This window comes from Dasypus novemcinctus, chromosome 30 (genome assembly GCF_030445035.2).
Source record: "Dasypus novemcinctus isolate mDasNov1 chromosome 30, mDasNov1.1.hap2, whole genome shotgun sequence".
Lineage (NCBI taxonomy): Eukaryota > Metazoa > Chordata > Mammalia > Cingulata > Dasypodidae > Dasypus > Dasypus novemcinctus.
Window position 1 is genome coordinate 23,352,022 of NC_080702.1, and position 23,638 is coordinate 23,375,659.

The following is a 23,638-nucleotide window of genomic DNA, read 5'->3' on the forward strand; positions in this document are numbered from 1 at the left end:
CTCTCTCATTCATTTGCCTTTGGATATCCAGTTGTCCAAGTACCATTTGTTGAAGAGGCCTTTCTCTCTCAGTTGAGTGGGCTTGGTGGCCTCGTCAAATATCAGATGACTGTATATGTGAGAATCTATATCAGAACACCCAATTCAGTTCCATTGGTCAGTATGACTATCCTTGTGTCAATACCATGCCATTTTAACCATTATAACTTTGTAGTATCTTTTAAAGTCAGGTAGTGTGATTTCTCTGACTTCGTTTTCCTTTTTCAATATATCTTTGGCTTTTTGAGACCTCTTCCCCTTGCAAATAAATTTCATAGTTAGTTTTTCCAGTTCACTAAAAAATCCTGTGGTGATTTTTATTGGGATTGTATTAAATCTGTAAGTCAGTTTGGATAGGATAGCCATCTTGATAATATTTAGTTTTCCTATACATGAATATGGAATATCCTTCCATTTACTTGAATCTTCTTTGATTTTCTTCAACAGTGTTGTGTAGTTTTCTGTGTATAAGTCTTTTACATCTTCAGTTAAATTTATTCCTAGGTACTTGATTTTTTAATTTTTTAGTAAGTGCTTGTTTAGTTTCCTCCACAGTTTGCTGATTATTGGTGTACTGAAATGCTACTGGTTTTTGCACATTGATGATATAACCTGCAAATCTACTTAACTCATTTATACATTCTACAAGTTTTGGGGTAAAGGATCATGTCATCTGCAAACAGTGAAATGTTGGACTTCTTCATTTCCTATTTGGATACCTTTTATATCAGGTTCTTCCCTCAGTGCTCGAGCAAGTACTTGTAAAACAATGTTAAATAGGAGGGGTGATTGAGGGCATCCATGTCTTGTTCCTGAACTTAGAGAGAAAGATTTTAGTATTTCCCCATTGTAAACTATTTTAGCTGTTTATCATGTTCTGAAAGTTTCCTTCTATTTCTATATTTTGAAGTATTTTTATCAGGAAAGGGTGCTGTATTTTTCAAATGCTTTTTATGAATCTATAGATACGATTATGTGATTTTTTTCCTTTTATCTTTTTTTATGGGGTTTTACATTGATTTATTTTCTTATGTTGAACTATCCTTGTCTACCAGGGATGAAACCCACTTAGTCATAGTGTGTAATTCAGTTGATGTGTTGTTGAATATGATTAGAAACTATTTTGTTGAGCATTTTAGCATTTAGATTCATTAGAGAGATTGGTCTGTAATTTTCCTTTCTTGTGGTGTCTTTGGCTTTGATATTAGGGTAATGTTGGCATCATAGAATGAGATAGGCAATGTTCCTTCTATTTAGATTGTTTGAAAGAGTTTAAGCAAGATTAGTGTTAGTTCTTTCTGGAATGTTTGGTGGAACTCACTTGTGAAGCCATCTGACCCAAGTGATTTCTTAGTTGGGAGATTTTTAATAACTGATTCTAGCTCTTTACTTGTGATTGGTTTATTGAGATCATCAATTTTTCTTTGGTCAATGTAGATTGCTTATGTGTTCTAGGAATTTGTCTATTTCCTCTAAATCAATATTCTTATTGGCATACAGTTTTTCAAAGTATCCCCTTATGACACTCCTTATTTCTATGGTGTCATTGGCGATATCCCCTATCTCATTTCTTATTTTGTGTATTATAATCTTCTTTCTTTTTTCTTTGTTAGTCTAGCTATGGTTTTTCAATTTTATTGATCTTCCCAAAGAAGCAGCTCTTTATTTTGCTTTTTTCTCCCCCAATGCTTTCTATTCTCTATTTCATTTAATTCTGCTCTGATCTTTGTTATTTCTTTCTTTCTTCTTCTTTGGTGTTTGTTTATTGTTTTTAAACTAATTCCTCCAAGTGTGTAATTAGGTCCTCAATTTTAGCTCTTTCATCTTATTTGAAGTATGAATTTATGCCTGTGAATTTCCCTCTCAGTACTGCTTTTGCCACATCCCATAGGTTTGATTTGTTGAGTTGTAATTTTCATTGGTTCAAGGTAGTTACTGAGTTCTCTTCAGATTTCCTCTTTGATTCACTATTTGTCTAACAGAGTGTTGCTTAAATTCCATATCATTGTGCCTAGTCAGGCTTTCTGGCCCTTGAAGATTTCCACCTTCATTCCACTGTGGTCAGAGAAACTATTTTATATGATTTCAATCTTTCTGAATTTATTGAGACTTTCTCCATGGCCTAGCATGTGGTCTATCTTGGAGAATGATCCATGTGCACTTGAAAAGAATGTATATTCTGCTGTATTTGGGTGTAATGTTCTGTATATGTCTATGAAGTCCAGATCCTCTAGTATATTATTCAAAGTCTTTGTTTCTTTACTAATTCTGTTAAGATGTTCTGTCTAATGGTGATTAAAGTACCCCACTATCATTGTAGGGACATCCAGTCCTTCAATTTTTTTCCCCAATGTTTGTCTCATGTATTTTGAGGTGCCCTGGTTAGGTGCATAAATGTTTATAATTGTTCTTTCTTCTTGAAAGATTACCCCTTTTACTAATATGTAGTATCCATCTCTGTCTCTCACAATAATTTTGTATTTAAAGTCTATTTTGTTCAATATTAATATATCTACTCTAGACCTTTTTTGGATATTATTTGCTTGTAAGACTGTTTTTCAGCTATTCACTTTGAATCCCTTGGTTTAAGGTGGGTTTCTTTTAGACAGTATGTAGATGGGTCATGTATTTTTATTCATTTTGCCAATCTGTGTCTTTTGATAGGTGAGATTAATCCTTTAACATTCAGTGATATTAATCTCAAGGAATTACTTACCTTCACCATATTTTCCTTGTATTTATGTATGTCACATGTTTTTATTTCTCTATTTTTATTTTTAGTTTCTCTTACTGTCTCCTCCAACTCTCTCTCTCCTATTTTTTTCTTTCCTCCTGCAGAACTTCCATTAGTATTTCTTAAATGGTACCTTTCTTTTTGGCATACTCTTTTAGTTTCTGTTTATCTTTGAATATTTTGAGCTCTCTGTCAATTTTGAAATCCTGCTTTGCTGAATAGAGTATTCTTGGCTGGATTTTTTTTCTTTCAGTACCTTGACTATGTCTTAGCACTACCTTCTTGCCTCCATGGTTTCAGATGAGAAATCAGCACTTAATCTTATTGAGCTTCCTTTGTATGTGATGGCTCTCTTCTCTTGCTGCCTTCCATGTTTTGTCTTTATCTTGAGCTTTGGATAATTTGACAAGTATATGTCTCTGGGTAGATCTGTTGGGATTTATATTGATTGGAGTGCATTGAACTTCCTGGACATGAGCATCATTCTCCCTCAATAAGTTTGGGATATTTTCAGCCATCATTTCCTCCAACACCCTTTCCATCCCCTTTCCTTTCTCTTCTTCTGGGATGCCTATAATGCATATATTTGTGAGTTTTGTGTTGTCATTCAGATCCCTAAGTATCTGTTGGATTTTTTTCTATTTTTTTTTTCTGTCAATTCTAACATCTGTTTGATTTCAGATGTAATGTCTTCCGTATCACTATTTTTTACCTCTGACTCTTCAAATCTGCTGTCATTAGTTGAAAGTGTATTTTAGATTTCTTGGATTGTACCATTCATCACCATCATATTCATTATCTTTTAGTGTATGTTTGCAATTACTTTTGTATGCTCTTCAAGTGTTTTCTTAATATCTTTAATCTCTTCCTTCACTTCATTAAGTTGGCCCATGATATTTGTTTGGAGAGCTTTGATTACGTGTTTGATGTTCTGCTCCTCTTTCTGGATTTAGTTGTTCATTGGACTGGACCATGTCTTCCTGATTAATGCTATGGTTTATAATTTTTTATTGCTGTCTGGTCATCATTTTATCTTGATGGGTTTGAGCAGTTGATTACCTTCTCTGTGTAATCTTGGCTTTCATATAGGTGCTGTTTCTGTGTATTAAGTCTTCTTTTTGACATTTTTTCTTGTTATTCTATTTCCTTTTCATTTTCTAAGTTTCCTTGAAGGAAAAATATTAAGGCCAGGGCAAGCAAGAGAGATAAAAAATAAAAATTATAATAGTACTGTTGATAGCAAATGTTAGCACAAGACCCATGTAAGACCTAGGAGAATGAATCTTAAGCTCAATGTAAGTTGTGTAGAGTTATAGAAATAAAAAAGTGGAGTAACTACAATGAAATAGGAAACTGAATATGGAAAAGAATGTAGTATTAATTAGAAAGACAGTGTTATTAGGAGAGAGGGAGTGAGAAAAGAAAGGTCAATAGCATAAAGAGTGAATAAAAGATAGAAAAGAAAATCGAGGTGTTAGAAACAAAAAGCAGGAAAAATTGGGTGCTAAACAAAGAGAGGTAGTATGTAAGAGCAACAACAGAATATGGAAGATAGAAAGATGTAAAGGAAAAGAGATTGCATTAGTAGCCAAAATCAGTACATACAGGAAATAGGAATTCGAAGATGAGGAAGCACAGCAAAGAAGAACCACCCCCAGCAGCACCTAATTGAAAAAAAGGAATAAAGAAAAAGAAGAGATGGGGAATAATGAGGAAGGGAAGTCAAAAAAACAAACAAAAGAAACTAGACAAGCCCTCAAGCAAGTTGTCATCTTTGCAATTGAATAAACTGATTAGGAATCTGTCCTCCCCCTTTCTCACTTCCTCACTTCTCTATCTCCCAGGACAGCAGGAGTCCTGTGTGAGAGCTCCCCTCCAAGGTTCAAATGGCACCTTGTTGAACTAACTCACCACAGAAAATAATGACTCTCAGTCTCTTTTAGAGAGACCACCCACACCTTGCAGCAAACCCTAAATATGCTATTGGAAAACTAGCAAGCACTTTCTATTCTCCACCTCCCTTAGGTATTTTGTACAGGACTAGTTGATTGCCTGGCTCCTTCTCCCAGACCAGTTTTCCCTACCCCAGGGTGTTTAGGTGATTCAGGCTGCCTCAGCAGATTCATCCCTCATCTCTTCCTAGCCTCTCTTTAAGCCAGCTGGCATGCGCCTCCAAACTCAAATTGGAGGGACCAGACATTTGAACCTACACTCCTTGGGGCCCTCTGCAACCCTCACGAGAACCCTCTGACTCTCTTTGTTTCTCAGGAAATTGAAGGCTCAGGAAATGCCATGTTTCAGGGAGTGCTGGGTTCATGGAATGTAGGATTCAAGGAGTGTGTGTTTGGGGGATCATGGGTTTGGGGAAAGTGGTTTCAGGGAATGCCACCATGAAACCAGTGGTGTTCAGGGAATGCTGTGACCACCCACCCTAGAGGAAGGATTTAGCTTCCCCACAGCATAAGGCACAAGCACCAGAAACCCATGTTTTTACCCCGAGCAAGCACTCCTTTTGTCACCTTCTCTCCAGATTAATGTCTAGTAGCCTCCTGCTTTGTAGGTTCCCAAAACATCTCACTCAGCTGGTTTTCTTGCAGGAGAGATGATTAGGATTCACTCGCTCTGAAGCCATCTTTCCCCACCTTCTGTCTCTTATATACATATTTTTCAATAATATGTTTTTTTGTCTTTACTTTTTAAAATATTACATTAAAAAATATGAGGTTCCTATATACCCCCCACCACTCACCCTACTCCTCCCCCCATAACAACAACCTCCTCCATCATTATGAGACATTCATTGCATTTGCTGGATACATCACTGAGCACCACTGCACCTCAATATCAATGGTCCACACCATAGCCCACACTCTCCCACATTCCACCCAGTGGGCCATGGGAGGACATACAATGTCCGGTAACTGTCCCTGCAGCACCACCCAGGGCAACTCCAGGTCCCAAAAATGCCTCCATATCTCATCTCTTCCTCCCATTCCCTACCCCCAGCAGGCACCATGGCCACTTTCTCCACACCAATGCCACATTTTCTTCAATTACTAATCACAATAGTTCATGAATAGATTATCAGTAAGTCCACTCTAATCCATATGCTATTCCTCCATCCTGTGGACCTTTGAATGGTTGTGTCCACTCCACACCTATATCAAGAGGGGGCTTAGATTCCACATGGATGCTGGATGCAATCCTCCAGCTTTCAGATGTAGGCACTCTTGGCTCCATGGTGTGGTGGTTGACCTTCTTCACCTCCATGTTAGCTAAGTGGGGTAAGCCCAATAAACCAGAGTGTAGGAGCTGAAGTCTGTTGAGGCTCAGGGCCTGGCTATCACATGGTCAGTCCAGAGATTCAGGTTCCCTGGGTATACATTAAACCCCAACACCAACTACAGTTCTGGTAAAAGTAACAGGAGAGGCTTGTGAACAAAGATCACATCTGAGTCCAGCTCCATCACACAGGAAAAAAACTCCAAAGTAAGGCCAAGTGACATGGCACTGAACTCCATCTGCCATGACCATAGAATATGTGGGTCTCTGTAGCCATCAGAAGAACCAATACCTGGGGTTGGATCTACTTTATCTGTCTCTGGGACTCTGCTCAGGTGTGCATAAGGGCAACTCTTCTGATAATCTCCCAGCTCTTTTTGGAGACTCAGTGATATAAACTCATTTGTCCTTTCCATTTCCCCCTTTTATTCAGGTCAAAAAGCATTTTTAACTCCTGGTATTATATGTGGATTGAGATATTCTGCTGGTCCGAGCTGACCCTTTTATTCAAGGTCATTTTCTAGTTACATCATCAACTGGTACTTGGTAGTAATCCCTCAGCACCAGGGAGGCTCATCCCTAGGAGTCATGTCCCATGCTGGGGGCAAGGCAATGCATTTACATGCTGAGTTTGACTTCGAGACTAGCCTCATTTGAGTGACATGGAGGCTCTCCGGAGGTAACTCTTCCTGCAGCTCTAGGCCTTGTTCTTATTTCAGGTGCACAGGCTCATAAGCATAGTCATTAGTATCAAGGGCTCATTGTTGGACCTTCATTCTTTTTTGGTCTTTGCCATTGGACTTGGGGATTGTTGCTGTTCCTTTAGGGACTGTGATAGAGCTCCCTGGCTAGGAACTCAGCACTCCCTCAGTTGTTGTTTTTAAATGTATCCACTATGAAAATATCCAAACATTTTCATGTACTCTGGATATATGCCCTGTAGAACTCCCTGCCAACCATGCGTCCCCTCTTATATTTTCAATGTATCATTTTGTGTGATCTATGTACCTTTTAAAAAAAACCATTAAAAATGTCATTTTCAGAAACAAAAAAGTAAAATCCTACTGATTCCTTTGTGGTTTAACTATTATTATCATGAAGCAATGGAGTCAATATAATGTGATGTCAAAGGGAGTGGTCTTCCTTTAGATAGTTCTGAGTTAAAGCACTGTCTCTTCCCATTCACAAGCTCTGTGATTTTGAGCATTACCTAGTTTCTTTAAGCTCTTATTTCCCCATCTGTAATTAAGACAATAATAGTAATAAAATACAAGATTTGTCAAAAAATTAAATGGGTTAATGTGTCTTAAATGTGGAGAAATAGGAAAACTTATTCACAGATGATCAGAATGCAAAATTGGTCCACCTCTGTGGATGATGGGTGATTCCTCAGATTTATAGAATTATTGTATGACACACATTCCACTTCTAGGTATAGACTATAAGAATTGACAACAGGGACTAAATCTGATATTTCCACATCAATAGTCATAGTAGCATAATTCACAATTGCCAAAAGATGGAAGCCACCAAAGTATCCATCAACAGAAGAATGGAAAAACAAAATGTGATCTACATATATAAGAGAATATTATTCAGTCAATTAAAGGAAAAAAGTTCTGATAGGGACAAAATTAATAGACAAGAGGTATTGTGGTTTGTGAAATAAGCCAGGCATAAAGGGATAATTGTATGATGCAACTGATATGAAATAATTAGAATAAGCAAAATCGTATAGTCAGCATCTGATAGGTAGTTTTCCAGAGAATGGGATAAATTGAAGGAACAGGGAGTTAAGACTTAAAATGCACAGAGATCCTTTGGGAGGATAGGCAATTTTTGTTAAGGATGATGGTGATGTTGGAACAACGTTGTGAACAGAAATGAGAGCTCTGAAATACATACATACATACATACATATATATATATATATATATATATATATATGAATCTGGTTAAAATGGGAAATTCTAGGTTGTATTATTGTCTTAGACCATAACTTTCAAAAATTCATGGAATTGCACAACACGAGTGACCCTACGTTAAATCAGGACTATTGTTAAGAGTACAATTATAAAATATGCTTTCATCAACTGTAACAACTGTACTACACCAAAAAGTGTTAATAATAGGATTGTGTATGTGAATCCCATCTTTTAGTGATGAGTGTTCTGTAAATACAAATTATGTAATATATAAGAAATGAGAAAATAACAAAAGAAAAGAAATATCAGTAGAAAGTAGGATTTTAAAAGGATTCTAAGAGAAAATTTATGATTTGTATAATTTTAATGTTAAGAATTGCAATGATAAGGAAATTCATTTTATTTTGCCATGTTGTAAACATTCATCTAACTCTGAAGGGTGGAGTTCTTTTTGATTTTATAATACAAAATTCACAAAAATCAGTTCAAAAACATCTTCCATTATGAAACAGAACAGACTGAAGATGAGCTCTTACCCTGATTATATTCTCAGATATTTCCATATAATCCCAGGGGGCCGTTATCACCCATACTTGAGATTGGTCTGGCTGAGAGACTGAGAACTGACTGGAGCCATCTTTAGTGTACCCAGAAACGAACCAGCCCTTACTCAGCTCATAACTTAAGGGAATGCTTAAACCTTTGAACTATATCCATATCTGCAGATGTAGAATTGGGTTCATAATAGTGCTGCTCTTTCTTTTTAATTCTTTCAATGTCAACCAATAGTCTATTTATTTTTTGCACAGCATGTTTCTATTTTTTCCCATATCCCATTCTTTCCTATCCATAAACATTTTAAGAGGGGTATAGTTCTTCTTTTATATACATTTTTATTTGTTAATGATACTTAGAGTATATAAATTTTACATTTAAAATATGTAGGAAATTCCCATTTACCCTGCTTCCTAATCCTCCCATATTTTCCTTCATCAGTGTGGTACATTTGTTAAAATTGATGAACATGTTTTGGAGCATTGCCAATAAGCATGGATTATAGTTTATGTTATACATTAGTGTCTCCCACAAAGTTTTGTAAGTTATAACAAGATATATGATGGTCTGTACCTGTCATTGCGATGTCATTCAGGACAATTCCTAAGTCCCAAAAATGTCTCCATTTATACCTATTTTAATCTCTCCCTTCCCTCAAAGCCTCCAGTGGCCACTGTCTCCACATCAATGATAAAAGTTCTTCCATTGCTAGGATCACAATAATTCTATACTAGAAAAACAGTAAGTCTACTTTAGTCTATATTCATTCCCCAATCCTGAGGATTCTGTGATGGTGATGCTCACTCTGTCTCTAATTGAGGGGTGGCTTAGATCCCATTGGGTAGATGGATGGGACTATCTTGTTTGAAGTTGCTGATATCTCTGTTCCTTAGGATGGTCATTGTGCATCATCATCTCCTTGTTAGTTATCCTGGGTGAGTCCAATGAAATGGAGAATAGGTGTTGAGATTCAGTGTCCAACTGGCAGATAGCTATACCAAACATTTAAGTCACCTACACATATGTCTATCCACTTTAGTACTAACTATAGGTACAAATAGAAGGGATAGAAGAGCTATGTATAGGCAAACCACAACTAAGTCCAACTCTATCACACTGGGGAGCATACATTCCAAAGTAGGACCCATTGGTGGGGCAGCAAACTCCTGAGTTATCTGCCATGGGTATAGAATCTGGATGTCTCTGGAGCCCTCAAGAGCCCCATTATTTGAGGCAACAGAATGGATTTTTGTAAGAACTTAATGGGAAAATCTCTATAAAGATGCTAAGCTGAAGTAATATTGCAAAAAAGAGATCAAATATATCTCTTTAAATTAGCTACTATTTTAAAATGAATATACGTTACCTCCTACCTTGAATTACAGACAGGGCATTTGTAATTATTTAGGAAAAATGTAATTTGGTCAAGGGGTGCTATGTTTATGGTTTCAAATGCCAGGATCTCTCAGCTCTGGGGTAGGCTGGATTGGCTCCCAGATGAGCTCAAGTAAAAGCTCCTGCCTTCCCTCCACCCTGACTCTTTCATACAGGTCCTACTGGAATCTCTCACTCACCTGGATGTAATCTGTAAGAAGGTCTTTCTTTGGAAGCTTAAATTCCTCCCTGGGTTGGTAATGGACAATGAAGCTTTATCCCTAACAAATACAGCAAGAGAGAGTCATGTATCAGTCCCTGAACCAGACTTAAGGCATCAAAAGAAACAACTATGTGCTGTGCAGTCTAAGGGTACACAAGATAGACTGCAACATCTTCCCTGTATCTGCTCACTATGCACCATTTCCTTTTGTTCCTTTTTTTGCTCCAACCCTTGAACAATCACTGATTTGGGCAGAAAGAAAGTTTTTCTTACTGATTCTCTGTTCTCCAAACACCAGGTTGAGTCATGGGAGTCCAGACTTTATTATTTCTCTAAAGAGAACTATCCTGTCTTCCATATTTCTAACTTCACAGAAACATACCCCATTCATTGACTTAGAGTTTATTCCAAAAGTTTACACTGAGGGACACATCTTGACTAGGTCTCTTAGTTCTCCAAAGCACTGACAAAGCTGAAGTTATGGTTTTAGTATTTACCACCAGAAAATTGCTATTTTCCTCTTCAGCCATGTGGACAACTGTGTACATTTGCCATAAAACCATGAATGTTACGACTCTTTAGTTGCCAATGTTAAAGTAATAGGGGTAGTATGCTTATAACACAAGTTAAGACCTATGATGCAGTACCTCATCTATAAAATGATTTCTGATTATAAGAAATATATTTAGAGTTTTTATGTATGACATACTTTATGTGAATGTATCCTTTAAAATTCCCTCATATCCTTAAAGGATTCTCAGATGTATCTTAGATAACAGATGTATCATAATTTATTTTTGTAAAGAATAAAAAGAAACCTATTTATGTTTCAAACTTTCTATTATAGAAACAGAATTGCAACTCAAAAATGTACATATTAATCACTTCCAAGTATGAAATTTATTGGTAAGAAAGGCATTCACAATACTGTACTCTTATCAACATATTTTACCTCAAGTTTTCCTCACCTCAAGCAGAAAGTATGAAACATTTAAGCAACGGTTTTCCATTCTTATAGCCCAGTCTTTTTAAAAATATTTATTTATTATTAGAGAAGTTGAGAGTTTACAAAACAGTCATGCATAATGTGCAGGTTCCATATATCACATCACCCTTCCACCAACACTTTGCTTTGTTGTTCGAGGTAATGAAATAACATTGTTAGACTATAAACAGTAACTACATTCCATAGTATATATTTGCTATATTTTTTTCATACCCCCTATTATTGGCACCACATATTAATATTGTAAAATTGTTATAGTTCATGATAGAATGTTCTGATATTTGTACTTTAAACTGCAGCCCATCTTCCATCACATGGTCCACTGTTAATTAGTCCTATGCCTTTTACTATCAAACTTGTGCACTCAGTGGCTGACCCTGTCATCTCACAGTTGTGCAATCATTGTCTCAGTAAATTTTTAAATATTTTCCTTAGTCTAAAAGGAAAAATTCCCATTCCCCCTCTTATTGACCCTTAGCCTTGATATGGTACCGTCATTAACATTGATGTAAAAATATTACAATATTGATGTTAACTATAGTCCATAAGTTACATTAGTTGTATTTTCCCCATGCATGAGTATGTTCTTAACACCTTGAAATCATGATGTACATTTGATCTAGTTCATAGAATATCCTTGTTTGTACTAACTACAATCTGTATCCACCTCCAGTTTCACTACATTATTTAGCCCCTAGATAATTCCTTGCTTTCCTTCAATTGACATTTATGTTTCTCTACTACCCTTTTCAGCCACAATCCAGTTTATTATCAGACATGTTATTTATACACACTATAATGTGTTACCAACTCTATCCATTTACACACTTTTACAATCAAGACAAAAAATTCTACATACATTAAACATCAGTACCCTCAACAGGTCTCCTAGGAACCTATAATCTAGGTGATATCTCCATGTGTTTTGTCTTCACATTTAGTTCATTTTAGTGAAACAATGCAATGGTGTCCTTTTATGTCTAACGTTACAGTCATATTGTTGCTTGTGTGCTAAGTTTATTTCTTTATACTCCAGCCTACGATTCTATCATGTGTATATACCATATTTTGTTTATACATTCATCAGTGGATAGACAGGTGTTTGTTCCCAGCTTTTGCCAATTATAAATAATGCTGTTATGAATGTTGGCATGCAAAAGTCTATTCACATCACTGTTTTCAGTTCTTCTGGATATATACCTAGTAGAGGGATTTCCAGATCATACGGAGGTTCTTTATTTAGCTTCATGAGGAGCCACCAAACTCTATTCCACAAAGGCTGCACCATTGTACATTACCAAAAGTGAAGGAGTGTTCCTATTTCTCCACATCCTCTCCAGTACTTACTGTTTTTTGTTTTTTTAAATAATGGTCATTCTAAGACATGTGCGATGATATAGCATTGTAATTTTAATTTTTAATACCTAATAGCTAGTGATATTAGAACATTTTGTCATGTGCTTTTTCACCATCTGTATTTCTTCTTGGGAGAAATGTCTGCTTTTGCTCATTTTTAAATTGAATTACTTGCCCTTATATTGTTGAGTTGTATGATCTCTTTATATAACATGGACATCAAACCCTTATCAGATATGTGATTTTGAAGTATTTTCTCCTATTTTGTCAGTTGCCTTTTCACTTTCTTCATGAAGTCCTTTAAAGCTCAAAAGTATTTACTTTTGAGGAAGTCCCATTTATCCATTTTTAAATCTTACTACCTGTACTTTTGGTGTAAGTTTTAAGAAACCACCATTTACCACCAGGTCTTGAAGGTGCTTTCCTACATTTTCTTCTAGGGGTTTTATTGGTATATTCCCAGGAGACTGAAATCTCTGGACTGTCCATATGCTAACCAGGTCTTGAGCCTCAGCAAAACTGCAACACCTACTCTCTAGTTCATTGGACTTACCCAGGTCAGCTAAAAAGGATATGAGGATGGCCAACCACCACACCAAGGAACTGAGAGAGTCTGTAACTACAAGCAGGAGAATTCCATCCATAAGCTTTATGGGATTTAAGCCCCCTCTCAATTTAGAGGTGAAACGGGCATCACCATCTCAGGTTCCTAAGGATGGAGAAATAAAATATGGATTAGAGTAGACTTACTGGTATTCTACTAAAGAATTATTGTGATTCCAGCAATAGAGGAAATTATATCATTGATGCGGAGACAGTGGCCACAGGAGTTGTTGAAGGCAGGGAGAGGGAAAACGAGGGGTGATATGGAGCATTTTTGGGACTTGGAGTTGTCCTGAATGATATTGCAGGTACAGATGCAGGACATTACATATCTCTTATGATTTCTATTATTTCTTTAGGATCAGTAATAATGTACCCATTTTCATTTCAGGTGTTTTTTGCATATTCTTATTTCTTTTTTTCTCTGCCAGTTAGTGTAAGGGCTTGTTAATTTTGTTGATCTTCTTGATCAACTCACTTTTGTTTTTTTTAAGGCTTTCTATTGATCTTTTTGTTCACAATTTCTTTTATTTCTCCTCTGATCTCTGCTATTCCTTTCTTCTGCTTGCTTTGGGCATAGTTTGCCATTCTTTTTCTAGTTCCTCCAGCTGTGCAGTCAGGTCATTGATTTTAACTCTTTCTTTTGAAATGTAAACATAGAGGGTTACATTAAAGGGCTACATTATGTTTGAGGAGGGCAACATTACATTTAAGGAAGTCACTCATCTTTCATTTTTCATGCTTTGGATTTAAGATGTAAGAAATGACTGCCCACCACAAGATTTTGTTCCACAGTTTTGAGGTGTGCTACTCATGACAGTCCTCTATTAGGCCCATACTGATAGGCAGTCTCCAGCAAAGAATCCTCTGCAATGCCCCAACATATTCCTGTTGTTCAGATTATAGATGAAGGGGTTCATCATGGAGGTTACCAAGACGTAAATAACAAGGTCACCAGACTTGTCCTAGAGGATGTTATGCCTGCAGAGATCAGGTAGATGCCAATGGCTGGACCAGAGAACAAGAAAACAACTGTCAAGTGAGATCCACAGGTGGAAAAGGCTTAATATTTACCAGCAGCTGATGAAATCCTCAGAATGTAGGAGACAGTTTGAGAATAGTCAAAGATGACCTCAATGATAGGTGAAACACCTATAGCAGTAGCCACACAATACACTAAAATGTTATTGCTGTGTCAGGATAAAAGAGCTTCAGGTCTTCGACAAGGTCACAATAAAAGTATGAGATTTCTATGTTTGATCAGAAGCACAGCCTCAAGATGGGCAAGGTCTCAAGCAGTAACATTGAGACAGTGAAACACCAAGGCACCAGAACCAGCAGGACACAGAGACAGGCATTCATTATGATTGTGTAGTGCAGGGGGTGACAGATGACCATGAAACACAGACAATAAGTGTCAGGAGAAAACAGCCCAGGCATCCAAGTAAACAAAGAAAAAAATATCTGGGTGAGGCAGCCTTTGAGAGAATGAATTTTTTCAGTGTCAAGATGCTCAGCAGCATTTTGGGAATGGTGTTCAAGACAAACACAAAGTCAGTCAAATAAAGTTTGGTGGAGATGAAATAAATAAGCATGTGGAGGTGAGGGTCAGAAAGCATGGCCAGGATGATGAGCATGATTTCTGAGTGTGATCAGGAATATGGACAGGCATAAACAAATGAGAAGAGGCTGAAAGTCTTGCTCCTCCACAAGTACCAAGAGGAGAAAGCTGACAACTCCTGTTTAGATTCCTTTTTCCATGGAATGGCTGAATTTGCTCTGATATGGGGAAAAAAAGACTATTGATGAGCAGTTTTTTAAATTACTAGAAATGTCCTTCTTTCTTTGTTCTACTTTTGAGTCAGTTATACATGTTATATTCTCTGGGGACTTTGTCAATTTTACAGTCAAGCTCTTCTAAAAATTGAACTGGAAAGAACATCACCAAACTCATTCTATGAAGCCAACATCACACTAATAACAAAACAAGATAAAGATACTACAAAAAAAGAAAATTACATGCCAATATCCCTAATATAGATGCAAAATCCTCAACAAAATACTTGCAAAAAGAATTCAAAAGCATATTAAAAGAATTATACACCACGATCAAGGAGGTTTTATCAAGTAGGATGCAAGGACAGTTCAACATAAGAAAATCAATTAGTGCTAAAAAAAACCACATTGATAAATTGAAGAAGAAAGATCACACAATCCTCTCAATGCAGAATAGACATTTAACAAAATATTGCACCCTTTCTTGATAAAAACACTCCAAAAGATGAGAATAGAAGGAAGATTTCTCAATATGGTAAAGTGCATATATGAAAAACCTACAGTTAGCATTGTACTCAATGATGAAATCCTGAAACCTATATGCTCAGACTAGGAACAAGACAAGGATGCCCACTTTTACCATTTTTATTCAATATTGTCCTAGAAGTTCTAGCTAGAGCAATAGGGTTAGACAAAAAAAGAAAAGACACCCTAAAAGGGAAGTAAGAAATAAAACTTTCAATATTCACTGATAACATGATCCCATATCTAGAAAATCTTGGAAACAAAACTGCTAGAATTAACAGACAATTTCAGCAAAGAGGTGGGGTACATAAACTTAACCAAGGACATGAAAGGCATTGCTAAAAGAAACTAAAAAAAAAAAGACTTAAATAAATGGAAGCACATTCTGTGTTCATGGATTGGAAGACTAAATATCATTTAGATGTCAGTTCTACCCAAACTAGTTTACAGATTCAATGCAATCCCAATAAAAAATCCCAAAAGCCATTTTGCAGAGATTGAAAAGCCAATAATTAAATTTATTTGGAATCAAAGGGGTCCCAAAGAACAAAAAAAAATTTAAAAAAGAAGAACCAATTTGGAGGACTCTCACTTCCTGACTTTAAAGCATATTACCTAGCTTCAGTGGTGAAAACACATTGGTACTGACATAAGAACAGGCAGATGGACCAACAGAACCAAACTGAGGACTCAGAAATTGACCCTCACATTTGTAGCCAAATGCTTATTGACAAGGCTGGTACTTTAGACAAATGCTTATTGACAAATGGTACTGTGAGAACTGGACAGCTACATCAAAAAAAAAAAAAAAAAAAAAGAAGAAGAAGACCCCCCCATCTGACTTCTTACACAAAAATTAAGTCAAAAATGGATGAAGGATTTAAATGGAAAAACAACAACCATATAACTCCTACAGGAAAATATAGGAAAACATCTACAAGATCTTGTGGTATATGGTAGTTCCTTAAAACTTATACCCAGTGCACAAGCAACAAAAGAAAAATAGATGAATGGACCTCCTCTAAATTCAACCTTTTGCACCTCAAAGGACTTTTTCAAAAGTGAGAAAAGTCAGTCGATTCAGTGGGAAAAAATCTTTGGCAACCACGTATCTGATAAAGGTTTGATACCATGATCTATAAGGAGATCATACAACTCAACAATAAAAAGACAAAGTATCATATTTAAAAATTGGCAAAAGATTTGAAAAAAACATTTGCCCAAAGAAGAAAAACAATGGCAATGAAACTTATGAAAAATGTTTAATATCACTAACGATTAGGGAAATGCAAATCAAAACTAAAATGAGATATCTTTTCACACCTATTCAAATGGCTGCTGTTAAAGATATGAAATCCATAAAGTTGGAGTGAGTGTGGAGAGAAAGGAACACTTATTCATTGTTTCTGGGAGTGTAAAATGGTACAGGCAGTGGAGGACTGCTTGGCAGCTCCTAAGGAAGTTGAATATGAGACCCAACAATACCACTGCTAGGTACATACCTAGAAAACTAAGAACAGTGTCATGAATAAATATCTGTACATTGATATTCATAGCATTATTAATGATAGCTAAATTTTGGAAACAATCCAGGTGTTCATCAACTGATGAATGGGTAAACAAATTGTGGAGTATACATACGATGAAATATTACCCAGCAGTAAGAACATATAAATCCTGAAACATAAGACAAAATGGATTAATCTGGAGGATATTAGATTGAGTGATGGAAGCCAGACACAAAAGGACAAAACTGTATGATTGTCCTGTTATTAACTGTTATGTGAAATATGAATATGAGTAGAATTGCATATATAATATAATTTTTCTTTGTAGCTGGGCAAATGAAAGTTAATAGTACAAAATGTTAATATAAGAAAAAAATAGAAAGTGAAGTTGATGTGACATATTACATATTGTATCATTCCATTTATATAAAATGTAAATAGAAATCAAGTTCAGATGAATGAAGATTAGTGGTAATGTAGGTCTGAAGAAGGAATGCTAAGGATGTGAAATCTTTTTTTTTTTTGGAGTAATGAAATTGTTTTTAAATATTTGAGATGATGAACATACAACATTGTGATTATACTAAAAGCCATTGATTATAATCATTGGATAGAATAGCAAGAAAGTATGAACAGTGTGGGAAACAGAGAGATTGAGGGGTGAGGAATTTTATTTTGTCTGTTTTTTTTTTGTTTATTAGTAGTATTATTGAAATAGTGAAAATGCTCTATAGTCATTGAAGCAATGAATGCACAACTATATTACAACAAATGCCACTGTCTACTTTGGATGAGCTGTATGCTTTATTTATATGTATCAATAAAATTTATTTCTTTGAAAAAATTAAACCTGTGTGGCTAATTGGTTCTCTACTCCCACCTGCTGTAAATACTCTTTTAAGGCAAGAGCATAGATTGCAAAGAGGGCCTACAAAGAATTCACATCCAAATGGCATATAAGTGTGGGGAATATCTATTCTCCTTGTAGAAGAAAATACAGTGGGGTCTCATGGAAATAAACAGCCAGTCTTGTCCTTAATGCCCCTCAGTATGTCTTGGAGTTCCATTTTGCAGATACCTACAGAGATAACATGACTCTGTTATTTAAGCATCCATGAAAAATTTCCCTCCCTGGGAGGAATACCCACCTCTATGTCTGTCCCTGACAACCATCACCTTGTGCCAGATAGTGTCGCCTCTTCCTTAAGGTATACTTGTTGCCAATGTCATGCACACTCAAGGTTGTACAGATGCCTTGCACTTTATGGACCCCTAATGGCAAGTTAAACATTTTATCTTTAATATCACAAAGCAGAAACAACCTTCCAACATTTATATGGTTTATATTTGGCTGAGCACCTGTCCCTATACATGGTAATATGGGATAATGCAACAAAAAATACATTTGCTAGCCCAGAAAGATTTGCATAACTGCCTAGCCATAGGCAACTTCTTTTTAAAGAGTTCATTATTTTTTACATAGATATTTAAAATTTTTAAGAGATACATACATAACTTCTTGATCAAGTAAGGTAGTGCCCACAGGATAAGACTCACCTCCTACTATATGTATATTAATAATTTGGGGAAGATCAAAATCAACTTACAAAAGATGTTTCAAGAGATCAGGATGTTTCCCAATATAGTCAAGGTTTTTCAATAAATAATGTAGGTAAGAAAAAAAAATCCCCCATATTTCCTCCTATTTATGCTCTTAAGGGAAAGGGAAATGGCTTCACAGAAGCTTCCAGTTCTTGGTTTTATGACTTATTACCATTTTTTTGGTTAAAGATTTATTTATTTCCCTCCCCTTCCCCCCCCCCCCCAGTTGTCTGCTCCTCTGTGTCCATTCGCTATGTGTTCTTCTGTGACCACTTCTATCCTTATCAACGGCACTGGGAATCTGTGTTTCTTTTTGTTGTGTCATCTTGTTGTGTCAGCTCACCATGTGTATGGAGCCATTCTTGGGCAGGCTGCACTTTCTTTTGCACTGGGCGGCTCTCCTTATGGGGCACACTTCTTGTGTGTGGGGCTCCCCTACGTGGGTGACACCCCTGCGTGGCAGGGCACTCCTTGCGCAAATCAGCACTGTGCATGGGTCAGCTCCACATGGGTCAAGCATGACATAAAGCACTCGTATTCAGAAAACTGTAACTCAATGTTAAAAGAAATTTATAAAGGCCTAAATAACTGGAAGAATATTAATGCTCATGGGTTGGAAGACTAAATATCATTAAGATGGCAATTCTCCTTAAATTGATATACAAATTCAATGCAATCCTGATAAATATTCCACCAGCATTAAAAAATAAAATAAAATAAAATGTGATCACCAAATTTATTTGGAAAAGTAAGTGGTCCTGAATAGCCAGAAACATCATAAAAAGGAAAAGCGAACCCTCATCTCCAGACTTTATATCATATTACCTAGCTATGAAACAGCATGGTGCTGGCATACATAAAGACAGACACAAAGACCAATGGAATCAAATTTATGGTTCAGAAGCAGATCCTCACATGTGTGGTCAAGTGACTTTTGACTAGCTTGTCAAACCCACACAGCTCAGGGAGAACAGTCCATTCAACAAATGGTGCTGAAAGAATTGGATATCCATAGCTGAAAGAAGGAAATAGGACCCCTATCTCACACCTTTTCCAAAAATTAACTCAAAATGGATAAAAAACCTAAAACTGAAAGCAAGAACCATAAAACTACTAAAAGAAATTGTAGGAACATATCGTCAAGACCTGGTGGTAGGTTGTAGATTCTTAAGGAAGATAAGAAGAGCCTTGAGATGGACTACTGATGTTTAATGTATTTATAAGTTTAACTAGCTTTACTGTAAAAATGTGGAGATGTATAGAGTGGATGGCAACAGATAGTGAGTAACAGCTAGTTTATAAATGGTAGTGTGACTAAAAATGGTCGTCTAGGTATGTAAATGTCAATTAACAGAATACTAGAGAGTAATCTAGAAACTGGATAGCACAGTAAACCAAAAGATGGATGAGAATTGTAGTTAATGGTATAGATGCAAGTGTATCATTTGTGAACTGGGGCAATTTTACATCACTAGTGCAGGATATTGGGAATGTGGAGAAGCATGGTAAAAATACAGCTGGAGTGACCTATGGACAGTGTTTAGAAGTAATAATGTAATATTCTTGTATCTATGCAAAAGATGTACTATGTTGATAATGAGGCAGTATGGAAAATGGGAGCCAAATGTACACTATGGAAATGGTAACATTCAGATGATATTTTCTTATCTGTAGCAACTGTTCCACCACAATGTGGTGTGTTGATGGAAGGGTGTTGTTTGGGAATTCTACACATTGCATGACAATTTTATAAGTTTATAACTTCTGTCATAAACAATATATTTTGAAAATAATGATAGGTTGGGTTGGGGGGAAAACACACCAAATATGAGATAAGGACTAAGATTAGTAGTAAGATTTTGACAATATTCTTTCATAATTAGTAATAAACATTTCACAACAATTCAATGTTGGTGGACAGTTGATGTTTGGGACACTTGTATGACATTATGCATATTTGCTTTGTAAGTTCACAAGTTTTATTATACACTTAATTGTTTATGTATGTTCATATATAAATGATATAAAGATAATAATAGGGTTGGTTGGGGTAAAATACTTTGGTCAGTAGTAATATTTTGACAATGCTCTTTAATCATTAGTTAAAGAGGTTTAACAACAATTCAAGTTATTGGTGGCAGGGTGAGTTATGAGAGTCCTGTAGGATGTTACATATGTTTGTTTTGTAAGTTAACAGCTATTATATAACACTTATTGTTTACGTATGTTTTTGTATGATTGATATACTTCAATAAATTAATTTTTAAAAAGTATATGATTGCTAAAGTAGTCTGTTGTCTTAAGCATTTAAGTAATGGCTATATATGGGAAGACAGGAATGGAGTGTGTTCACGATAAGACAGAGGGAGGACTCTCTTAATTTGGAAGGGGAACTTAAGAGATGGCACTAACTTTTGAAATTTATCAAGCTTTCTCTCTATATATGTATATGTATACTTCAATAAATGCTATTTTTAAGCAATCTTGGGAAGGAAAATACGATAGGAGTTAATTTATCCTGGTTTGTCAAAGACAGTATGATCAGGGAATGTAAATGTAGCTCTAGAGCCTTCCAATAAAGGTTTATATAGAGAATTCTTTGGGGAGACATGAGTTAAGAACACCTCCAGATATGTGATTTCTATAATCCAGATAAATGAGTGAGGGTCTCATACATAGCAGCCCCTTTTAATTGTTTCCCAAAATGACCTCAATTTGTGGAAAAGAGAGGGTTGGTAGGAGGTCAATCATTCTGCTTGCCCAATAAAATAGCCTGCCTCATGTACATCCCCCCTTCTATCATATTTAATCAGTGACATCTAAAAATGGGGGTACTTCAAGCAGTCACTTGAAGACCTTCAGAAAATATGGAGTTTCCCAGAAAGGAGATTCTTGACTGGCAGTTTCCAAACTGCCAGTCTGCCTTAGTAGATTTTATACTTGTCAGGTTCCACAATCATCTGAACAAATTTCTTAAACTAATTTTCTATATATCTGTATCTACATATATATATATATATATAATTTATAAATCTATCCATATATTTCTATCATCTGTCTACCTATCTTCTATCTATATCATCTACCTATCTATATGTCCCTACTCCTCATTCTTTTTGTTCTCTGAAGAATTCTGACACAGTGTCCTAATTCCATCTACCCCCCAAAATCCAAATCCTACCCCCCTAATCCAAATCCTAACCTGGGGTTGAGAGGATTAGCCAAAGACCTCCAGATCTTATTATTTTCTTGGTAATAGCACTTGGTTTAATTTTGGTATTCTGAGAAGCACACAACAAGATGGGATTAGATTTGAAAGAGATTTATTGGTGGGACTTCTATTAAGGGAAAAATAGAAGGGATCCAGAAGAGGTAAAGAGAGTCATCAGACTGTGATGCAAGTCTGACCCAAATTAATGAAATAAGGAAGGATGAGATACAGAGTTCCAGATTCTCAGTTTTCTTTCTTAGTCAAAAAGGATCACTTCTTTGAATGTTTGTTGATCTAGAATTGTGAATTTAGGATTCAGTGTAGCCTCAAATGAGGATTTATATTGCCTTTTTTTTTCCCCCAGAGAGGATTTGGGTTCCCCCTGTCAGGGGCTGCTGCCCATGTGAAAGCACTTCATCCTTCATGTTTGAGGCTTTGTTTTGGTCTATTCAACCATGTAAAAATGGATGGCATTATAAACATTATTTTCCTTTGCTTAATCACACAATAATACTCATGGAAACTTTGTATATTGACAGAGCCCTAATGTGTTATTTTTAATTTCTAAATAATGTTCCTTGTGAATATCATTTTTCTGATAGGTATTCATATTATTTCCAATTTTTCTTTGCTATAATCAATACTACCATAAACTTTGCTTTGAAGACAGACTTAATGGAGTTAAACAGTTTGCTTAGAGTGCAATGTGTGTTTTCTTTTTCTCATTTTAATTTGAACAGGACCTGCCATTCATTAGACAAACATTTATTGACTACTTATATTAGCAAGGTAATTTTGTTGGTTGTGGGCTAGGGCAGTTAGCAAACTCAGCACTGCTCTCATGGAACTTAGGCTCATGGTCTCCATGTCTGATTTAAATGCAAATCATTGGAATGAAAGGTTGTGCAGTGTTTTTGATTGCTAAGCTAGTGCCACATAGACATGGGAAGGAATTATCCAAAGGAAAGGATGCTGCATTCCTAGAAAAAAGGGCTCTATGACAGCAAGCAGTGGAGGAAAATAAAAGTTGCTAACAGAAAAAAGTAAAGGAGGAGTAAAATGAACTTCTGTAATTCAGGATTATCTCATGTAAATAATTCATGTTGTGAATCAAATTTAGTGACCTGTTTAACCTGCCTATTTCTTCCATCATAATGGCATTAGCATCCTGGTATCTGCCTAAATAAATTTTATGCTTTAGTAATCATAAGCTTTTTAACAATAGATTGCTAGTCTTTCAGTATTACTTTTTAAATCTGTTAGCACTTGATATTACTGTATGTTAAAATTAAAATCTTTATTTACTATTTTTATATTGTATAGTTTCTAAAGCAAAAATTAATGGGCAAATATCTATTTATTTAAATAATTTATTTATAGGCTAATTCACAAGCTAGTATATTTTACTAATTTTTTGTGATTTAATTTTTTCATGCCCATTTGAAATTTAAATACATTGCCTTTTACTATTATAACTACTATTGCTCCTTATCTGTTCTTATCTCTTTTCTCTGGTCTTTTTTTCTTTCTTTCAAAGAACATAGATAACAACAAGGAAATAGAATAAGAGCAATGAAGTGTCAAATGAAACCTTACCACACACAAAAAAATAGCATCAAAATAAAAACATGGAATAGAGAGTGAAGCTAATCAACTGAGTAATCCCATCAAGATAATCAGATGCCTAGGCACCAAAAAAAAAAAAAAAAATTGCAAGCCACATTAAGAAACAGGAAGTCATGGCCCAGTCCATCAAACAAAACTAAAAACCAGGAGGAGATATAGAATATGGAACAACTAATCACAGATGTCCAAACAAATACCATGAATCAACTTAATGAAGTGAAGGAAGAGAGTAAGAACATTAAGAAGACACTGGGAGAACATACCAAAGAAATTGTAAATATACATAAGAAGAT